Source organism: Bos grunniens, chromosome 26 (genome assembly GCF_055505025.1).
Source record: "Bos grunniens cultivar Pamir isolate PY7600 chromosome 26, Bosgru_T2T1.0, whole genome shotgun sequence".
In the NCBI taxonomy this organism is placed as follows: Eukaryota; Metazoa; Chordata; class Mammalia; order Artiodactyla; family Bovidae; genus Bos; species Bos grunniens.
In genome coordinates, this window is record NC_141190.1 from 797,017 (window position 1) to 807,399 (window position 10,383).

Here is a 10,383-nt window from a genome sequence, read left to right on the forward strand (position 1 = left end):
GGATATTCAGTCTCTATAACTAAAAATTATTACTAATACTTGTAGGCAATATCATTTATTTATCTAATGATAATGTCACTTTATAGGTTTAATTTCTTTTGTAGACTTTGTTCCTTCAGATTAATTTCTCTTTAAAAGAGTTAACAGTTTAATTATAACATTTGATTTATAAATTTGGATTTTTATTTTTCTAGGGCTTGTGGGGATTCCTAGGTGTTGCATTGGTATAGAATTTGCCTGCCAATGCAGCAGATGCAGGTTCGATTCCTGGGTCGGGAAGATTCCCTGGAGAAGCAAATGGCAACTCACTGCAATATTCTTTCATGAAAAATTCCATCAACAGAGGAGCCTTGTGGGCTATATAGTCCATGGGTTAGCAGGAGTCCAACATGACTGAATGAGTACACACATATGGCACACATGAGTGTAAATATCTTAACCTACTTCATCTATTTTTTGTATGTGTCAAAAATTAAATACATTACTGATGGTGATAAAGTGAAGATATAATAATTATGGGAGTGCTATTCTTTCCCTTTCAAACTGTGATGCTAAAGAAGTCTCTTGGATGCAAGGAGGTCAAACCAGTCAGTCCTAAAGGAAATCAGCTCTGAATAGTCATTGGAAGTTCTGATGCTAAATTTGAAGCTCCAATACTGGCCACCTGATGCAAAGAACCAACTCATTGGAAAAGACCCTGATGCTGGGAAAGATTGAAGGCAAAAGTAAAAGGAAGTGGCAGAGAATGAGATAATTAGCATCATGGACTCAATGGGCATGAACTTAAGCAAACTCTGGGAGACAGTGGAGGACAGAGGAGCCTGGCATACTACAGTCCACAGGGTCACAAACAGTTGGACATGACTTTGAGACTGAACAACAATAATAACTCTTTCCCTTAACTCTTAGATAAGCAAATTGTAATGAAATGAAACAGTATCAGTCCTATAATTAAGATAACTGATTTTTGTTTTTCATTTATTATAATCTGTGCATTCTCAAGTATCTCAACTTCTTTTTGTATCAATTTCTCTGTCTATAAAATAGCAATAATGCCTACTATCATTAATTATGTCAAAGCAATGAACACAATATCTTGGATTCAAGGAGTCTTTTTGGAAATTTTAAAAATCTTGGAGAAGGAAGCATATGCCAACATCTAATTTTCTATAGAATGAAGGCTACTCATTTAAATATTGAAATTATTTTTAACAATATTATTAATACACTTTCTCTTACAACAATGTTCACACTTCCCTGTCTTCTTAAACCTTCAGGCAGAGTTCATTCTGCCTTGGTGTCTCACAATATGCATGCATGAATAAATACCTGATCTTAACCTTGGCTTACAGCACCTGCCACTATTTGCTGACATGGAACATTTAATTTTGCACTGAATTTCCATAGAACACATATTTTTATATCTCCTTTCCTTTCTTGATTCTCATCAATTGATTTTCAAGATTCCAGAAACATTCTTTAATTCATTAACTATTTTTTCCTAATATGTTTTTTTTTTAATTTTTATTTTATTTTTAAACTTCACAATATTGTATTGGTTTTGCCAAATATCGAAATGAATCCGCCACAGGTATACATGTGTTCCCCATCCTGAACTCTCCTCCCTCCTCCCTCCCCATACCATCCCTCTGGGTCGTCCCAGTCCACCAGCCCCAAGCATCCAGTATCGTGCATCAAACCTTGACTGGTGACTCGTTCCATATATGATATTATATGTATTTGAATGCCATTCTCCCAAATTATCCCACCCTCTCCCTCTCCCACAGAGTCCAAAAGACTGTTTTATACATCAGTGTCTCTTTCACTGTCTCATATACAGGGTTATTGTTACCATCTTTCTAAATTCCATATATATGCGTTAGTATACTGTATTGGTGTTTTTCTTTCTGGCTTACTTCACTCTGTATAATAGGCTCCAGTTTGATCCACCTCATTTGAACTGATTCAAATGTATTCTTTTTAATGGCTGAGTAATACTCCATTGTGTATATGTACCACAGCTTTCTTATCCATTCATCTGCTGATGGGCATCTAGGTTGCTTCCATGTCCTGGCTATTATAAACAGTGCTGCGATGAACGTTGGGGTACACGTGTCTCTTTCCCTTCTGGTTTCCTCAGTGTGTATGCCCAGCAGTGGGATTGCTGGATCATAAGGCAGGTCTATTCCCAGTTTTTTAAGGAATCTCCACACTGTTCTCCATAGTGGCTGTACTAGATTGCATTCCCACTAACAGTGTAAGAGGGTTCCCTTTTCTTCACACCCTCTCCAGCATTTATTGCTTGTAGATTTTTGGATCACAGCCATTCTGACTGGCATGAAATGGTACCTCATAGTGGTTTTGATTTGCATTTCTCTGATAATGAGTGATGTTGAGCATCTTTTCATGTGTTTGTTAGCCATCTGTATGTCTTCTTTGGAGAAGTGTCTCTTTAGTTCTTTGGCCCATTTTTTGATTGGGTCATTTATTTTTCTGGAACTGAGCTGTAGGAGTTGCTTGTATATTTTTGAGATTAGTTGTTTGTCAGTTGCTTCATTTGCTATTATTTTCTCCCATACTGAAGGCTGTCTTTTCACCTTGTTTATAGTTTCCTTTGTTGTGCAGAAGCTTTTAAAGTTTAATTAGGCCCCATTTGTATATTTTTGCTTTTATTTCCAATATTCTGGGAGGTGGGTCATAGAGGCTCCTGGTGTGATGTATGTCGGAGAGTGTTTTGCCTATATTCTCCTCTAGGAGTTTTATAGTTTCTGGTCTTATGCTTAGATCTTTAATCCATTTTGAGTTTATTTCTGTGTATGGTGTTAGAAAGTGCTCTAGTTTCATTCTTTTACAAGTGGTTGACCAGTTTTCCCAGCACCACTTGTTAAAGAGATTGTCTTTAATCCATTGTATATTCTTGCCTCCTTTGTCAAAGATAAGGTGTCCATATGTGCGTGGATTTATCTCTGGGCTTTCTATTTTGTTCCATTGATTTATATTTCTGTCTTTGTGCCAGTACCATACTGTCTTGATGACTGTGGCTTTGTAGTAGAGCCTGAAGTCAGGTAGGTTGATTCCTCCAGTTCCATTCTTCTTTCTCAAGATAGCTTTGGCTATTCAAGGTTTTTTGTATTTCCATACAAATTGTGAAATTATTTGTTCTAGCTCTATAAAGAATACCGTTGGTAGCTTGATAGGGATTGCATTGAATCTATAAATTGCTTTGGGTAGTATACTCATTTTCACTATATTGATTCTTCCAATCCATGAACATAATATATTTCTCCATCTATTAGTGTCCTCTTTGATTTCTTTCACCAGTGTTTTACAGTTTTCTATACATAAGTCTTTAGTTTCTTTAGGTAGATATATTCCTAAGTATATTATTCTTTCCGTTGCAATGGTGAATGGAATTGTTTCCTTAATTTCTCTTTCTATTTTCTCATTATTAGTGTATAGGAATGCAAGGGATTTCTGTGTGTTGATTTTATATCCTGAAAATTTACTATATTCATTGATTAGTTCTAGTAATTTTCTAGTGGAGTCTTTAGGGTTTTCTATGTAGAAGATCATGTCATCTACAAACAGTGAGAGTTTTACTTCTTCTTTTCCAGTTTGGATTCCTTTTATTTCTTTTTCTGCTCTGATTGCTGTGGCCAAAACTTCCAAAACTATGTTGAATAGTAATGGTGAAAGTGGGCACCCTTGTCTTGTTCCTGACTTTAGAGGAAATGCTTTCAATTTTTCACCATTGAGGATAATGTTTGCTGTGGGTTTGTCATATATAGCTTTTATTATGTTGAGGTATGTTCCTTCTATTCCTGCTTTCTGGAGAGTTTTTTTTTTTTATCATAAATGGATGTTGAATTTTGTCAAAGGCTTTCTCTGCATCTATTGAGATAATCATATGGTTTTTATTTTTCAATTTGTTAATGTGGTGTATTACATTGATTGATTTGTGGATATTGAAGAATCCTTGCATCCCTGGGATAAAGCCCACTTGGACATGGTATATGATCTTTTTAATGTGTTGTTGGATTCTGATTGCTAGAATTTTGTTAAGGATTTTTGCATCTATGTTCATCAGCGATATTGGCCTGTAGTTTTCTTTTTTGTGGCATCTTTGTCAGGTTTTGGTATTAGGGTGATGGTGGCCTCATAGAATGAGTTTGGAAGTTTACCTTCCTCTGCAATTTTCTGGAAGAGCTTGAGTAGGATAGGTGTTAGCTCTTCTCTAAATTTTTGGTAGAATTCAGCTGTGAAGCCGTCTGGACCTGGGCTTTTGTTTGCTGGAAGATTTTTGATTACAGTTTCAATTTCCGTGCTTGTGATGGGTCTGTTAAGATTTTCTATTTCTTCCTGGTCCAGTTTTGGGAAGTTGTATTTTTCTAAGAATTTGTCCATTTCTCCCAAGTTGTCCGTTTTATTGGCATATAATTTTTGATAGTAATCTCTCATGATCCTTTGTATTTCTGTGTTGTCTGTTGTGATCTCTCCATTTTCATTTCTAATTTTATTGATTTGATTTTTCTCCCTTTGTTTCTTGATGAGTCTGGCTAAAGGTTTGTCAATTTTATTTATCCTTTCTAAGAACCAGCTTTTGGTTTTGTTGATTTTTGCTATGGTCTCTTTTGTTTCTTTTGCATTTATTTCTGCCCTAATTTTTAAGATTTCTTTCCTTCTACTAACCCTGGGGTTCTTCATTTCTTCCTTTGCTAGTTGCTTTAAGTGTAGAGTTAGGTTATTTATTTGACTTTTTTCTTTTTTCTTGAGGTATGCCTGTATTGCTATGAACTTTCCCCTTAGGACTGCTTTTAAAGTGTCCCACAGGTTTTGGGTTGTTGTGTTTTCATTTTCATTAGTTTCTATGCAAATTTTGATTTCTTTTTTGATTTCTTCTGTGATTTGTTGGTTATTCAGCAGCGTGTTGTTCAGCCTCCATATGTTGGAATTTTTAATAGTTTTTCTCCTGTAATTGAGATCTAATCTTACTGCATTGTGGTCAGAAAAGATGCTTGGAATGATTTCTATTTTTTTGAATTTACCAAGGCTAGTTTTATGGCCCAGGATGTGACCTATCCTGGAGAAGGTTCCATGTGTGCTTGAGAAAAAGGTGAAATTCATTGTTTTGGGATGAAATGTCCTATAGGTATCAATTAGGTCTAACTGGTCTATTGTATCATTTAAAGTTTGTGTTTCCTTGTTAATTTTCTGTTTAGATGATGTAGTTGTGAGTGGGGTATTAAAGTCTCCCACTATTATTGTGTTATTGTTAATTTCTCCTTTCATACTTGTTAGCATTTGTCTTGCATATTGTGGGGCTCCCGTGTTGGGTGCATATATATTTATAACTGTTATATCTTCTTCTTGGATTGATCCTTTGATCATTATGTAGTGACCGTCTTTGTTTCTTTTCACAGCCTTTGCTTTAAAGTATTTTATCTGATATGAGTATTGCTACTCCTGCTTTTTTTTTTTTTTTTTTGGTCCCTATTTGCATGGAAAATCTTTTTCCAGCCCTTCACTTTCAGTCTCTATGTGTCCCCTGTTTTGAGGTGGGTCTCTTGTAGACAGCATATGTAGGGGTTTTGTTTTTTATCCATTCAGCCAGTCTTTGTCTTTTGGTTGGGGCATTCAACCCATTTACGTCTAAGGTAATTATTGATAAGTATGATCCCATTGCCATTTACTTTATTGTTTTGGGTTCGAATTTATACACCGTTTTTGTGTTTCCTGTCTAAAGAATATCCTCTAATATTTGTTGGAGAGCTGGTTTGGTGGTGCTGAATTCTCTCAGCTTTTGCTTGTCTGAAAAGCTTTTGGTTTCTCCTTCATATTTGAATGAGATCCTTTCTGGGTACAATAATCTGGGCTGTAGGTTATTTTCTTTCATCACTTAAAGTATGTCTTGCCATTCCCTCCTGGCTTGAAGAGTTTCTATTGAAAGATCAACTGTTATCCTTATGGGAATTCCCTTGTGTGTTATTTGTTGTTTTTCCCTTGCTGCTTTTAATATTTGTTCTTTGTGTTTGATCTTTGTTAATTTGATTAATATGTGTCTTGGGGTGTTTCGCCTTGGGTTTATCCTGTTTGGGACTCTCTGGGTTTCTTGGACTTGAGTAATTATTTCCTTCCCCATTTTAGGGAAGTTTTCAACTCTTATTTCCTCAAGTATTTTCTCATGGTCTTTCTTTTTGTCTTCTTCTTCTGGTACCCCTATGATTCAAATGTTGTAGCTTTTAATATTGTCCTGGAGGTCTCTGAGATTGTCCTCATTTCTTTTAATTCGTTTTTCTTTTTTCATCTCTGATTCATTTATTTCTACCATTCTATCTTCTAATTCACTAATCCTATCTTCTGCCTCTGTTATTCTACTATTTGTTGCCTCCAAGTGTTTTTATTTCATTTATTGCATTATTCATTGTATATTGACTCTTTTTTATTTATTCTAGGTCCTTGTTAAACCTTTCTTGCATCTTCTCAATCCTTGTCTCCAGGCTATTTATCTGTGATTCCATTTTGATTTCAAGATTTTGGATCAATTTCACTATCATTATTCGGAATTCTTTATCAGGTAGATTCCCTATCTCTTCCTCTTTTGTTTGGTTTAGTGGGCATTTATCCTGTTCCTTTATCTGCTGGGTATTCCTCTGTCTCTTCATCTTGTTTATATTGCTGAGTTTGGGGTGTCCTTTCTATATTCTGGCAGTTTGTGGAGTTCTCTTTATTGTGGCATTTCCTTGCTGTGTGTGGGTTTTTACAGGTGGCTTGTCAAGGTTTTTTGGTTAGGGAAGCTTGTGTCGGTGTTCTGGTGGGTGGAGCTGTACTTCTTCTCTCTGGAGTGCAATGAAGTGTCCAGTAATGAGTTATGAGATGTCTATGGTTTTGGGGTGACTTTGGGCAGCCTGTATCTTGGAGCTCAGGGCTGTGTTCCTGTGTTGCTGGAGAATTTGCTTGTTATGTCTTGCCCTGGAACTTGTTGGCCCTTGTGTGGTGCTTGGTTTCAGTGTAGGTATGGAGGCATTTGATGAGCTCCTGTCAATTACTCTTACCTGGAGTCAGGAGTTCCCTGGAGTCAGGGTTTGTACTTATGCCTCCTGCTTCCAGTTCTCGGTCTTATTTTTACAGTAGTTTCAAAACTTCTTCTATATAGCACCATTGATAAAACAGCTACATTAAAGATGAAAAGTTTCTCCACCATGAGGTTTACCCAGAGAGGTTCACAGCATTACATGGAGAAGAGAAGAGGGAGTAGGAAGTTAGAGGTGACCCGAATGAGATGAAGTGGAATCAATAGAGGAGAGAGTGGGCTAACCAGTAACCACTTCCTTATGTGCAATCCACAACTGGACCGCTCAGAGATGTTCACGGAGTTATACAGAGAAGAGAAGAAGGAGGAAGGAGACAGAGGTGGCCAGGAGGATAAAAGGGGGGAATGAAAAGGAGGGAGACAGATCCAGCCAGTAATCAGTTCCCTAAGTGTTCTCCACCGTCTGGAACACACAGAAATTCACAGAGTTGGGTAGAGTAGAGAGGGGTTAGGGAGGAGACACAGGCGATCTGGTGGAGAAAAAGGAGAGTCCAAAGGGATAGAGAGCAGTCAAGCCAGTAATCTCGCTCCCTAGTGAAAACTGGGTACTGAAGATTGGGTTCTTAAAGGTACAAATTTGGTAACAAATATATAAAAGCAAAAATTAAAAATCTAGAGTAGAGTTTGGAATTTCAAAAATACAATGTTAAAGAAAAGAAGAAGGAAAAGAAAGAGAGAGAAAAAACAAACAAAAGCAAACAAAGTCGCAAAAATTATAAAGAAAATACAGGTACAAAATTGATAACAAATACCAAAAAGCATAAATTAAAAATCTAGAGTAGAGTTTGGAATTTCAGATATACAATGTTATATAAAAGAAGAGAAAGAGAGAGAAAAAAAAAGTCACAAAAATTATTTTAAAAAAATAGGTACAAAATTGATAACAAATACCAAAAAGCTAAAATTAAAAATCTAGAGTAGAGATTGGAATTTCAAAAATACAATGTTAAAGAAAATAAGAATAACAACAACAAAAAAAGGTCACAAAAATTATAAAAAATATATATATGAAGTTTGTTTTTAAAAAATAGGGTCTTTTTTTTTTGCAAAGTAATAGTAGGTTATAAAAGTGAAAATTAAAGTAATAATAGAGGGCTTAAAAATTTTTTTAATTAAAAAAAAGAAAGAAAGTATGATCGTAAAAATAGTAAAAATATATCTAGGACTTTCTCTGGTTTTGTTGTGGGTATTGTGGGGTCAGTTCATTTTCGGCTAGTTCCTTGGTCCGATTTATATTTCTCAAGATCTATAGGCCTCTTCCTATGTAGTCGGTACTAACCCAGGGTTTTAATCTATTGCCTGTAGCTTCCAAGGCGGTTCCCTCTGTTATAGCTTCTACTGTTTGCTGGTCTCTTCAGTGTCTGGTTTCCGCCCTGACATAAAGGGGATGGTGGTGGACACTTTTTTTGTTTAGGCTGACTTTGTTCAGTCACGCTGTGGGGAGGGAGGGACACTGCAAACAAATAACACTAGCATGTGCTCGCAGTGCCTCAGCCACACTGAGTCTGCCCCGGCTCACGGTGCATGTAGCCTCCCTGCCCACACTGCTCAGGCTCTAGGTTGCTCTGCCGGGAACCATCCGTGGCTGGCCCTGGGCTGCTTTCACTTCCAAGGTCCAAGCCGCTCAGGTTCAGGCACTCCGGTAGTCCTCAGAGGCGCAGGCTCGGTTGGACCTGCGTTTTGTGCCCTTCCCAGGTCCGAGCAGCTCAGGTGATGAGGTGTTTGGCGAGTGTGATTGCTGCGACTTATCACCTCCCTGCCGCTCGGTTATCTAGGTGTACAACCAGCACACCTTCTCAGGAGGATTTTGACTGTCCAGAACCCCAAGAAGTTTTAGTTAGCAAAGAAGCCTGCTTACAGTTTTGTAGATAATGTCTCTCTGGTGCTGTGATTGCCCCCTTCTGGCTCTGGCTGCCTGTCACTGGAGGGGGATGGTCTGCAGCCGGCTGTCTCTGTTCAGTCCTTTGTTCCCTGTGTGAGCCTGGTGGTGTCTTAGGCTGGCTTTTTGCGTGGTAGATATCCCACAGTCTGGTTTGCTAGCCCAAATTATTTCGCTCAGATAGCACTCAGGGTATTCAGGCCATATCCTTACTCTAAGCGATGCAGCCCACAGTGCACCTCCCTGCCCAGCCCCCGCTTGCTAGTGGCATGTGCAGGCATCTGCGCTGCTTCTCCGCTGGAGGAGTTACCGTAGGGCTCACAATCTGCGCGTTTTAATTGTTTATTTATTTTTCCTCCCTGTTACGTTGCCCTCTGTGCTTCCAAGGCTCGGCACAGATTTGGCAGTGAGAAGGTTTCCCGGTGTTTGGAAACTTCTCTCTTTTTAAGACTCCCTTCCCGGGATGGAACTTTGTCCCTCCCTCTTTTGTCTCTTTTTTTGTCTTTTATATTTTTTCCTACCGCCTTTCGAAGACTTGGGTTGCTTTTCTGGGTGCCTGATGTCCTCTGCCGGCATTCAGAAGTTGTTTTGTGGAATTTACTCAGCGTTTAAATGTTCTTTTGATGAATTTGTGGGGGAGAAAGTGTTCTCCCCATCCTACTCCTCTGCCATCTTAGCTCACAACCCCTAATATGTTTTTCATTGTCATCTATCATTCTTTATCACACTGAAAGAGAGTAGATAAGTTTTTGTTAGTCATTTGATTTTACTTACAATTCTAAATGAGACCTCACTTGAAAGAAAAGGACAGAGATTATCTCAAGGTTCTTTCTCTTAGATCTTATTTGATCTAAGATATTCAGTGGTTTTCTAGTGTTTACACATACTTGCAGTATGGAAATCCAATATATGAGGCAGTTATTAATTTATTCTATGTTTTGTCAAGTATGTTGGCTATCACAGAACAATGACCCTCAAAGACACATTTTATAAGGAAGGCTGAGTGCCAAAGAATTGATGCTTTTAAACTGTGGTGTTGGAGAAAACTCTTGAGAGTACTTTGGACTGCAAGATCAAACCAGTCAATCCTAAAGAAAATCAATCCTGAATATTCATTGGAGGGACTGATGCAGAAGCTAAAGCTCCAATAAATTGGCCACCTGATGCGAAGAGCAGACTCATTAGAAAAGACCCTGATGCTGGGAAAGACTGAGGGCAGGAGGAGAAGGGGAAAACAGAGGATGAGGTGGTTGGATGGCATCACCAATTCTATGGACATGAATTTGAACAAGCTCTGGTAGATGATGAAGAACAGGGAAGCCTGGCATGCTGCAGTCCATGAGCTCACAAAGAGTTGGACACAACTGAGCGACTGAATAGCAACAACAATATACTTATATATGTGACAACCTTG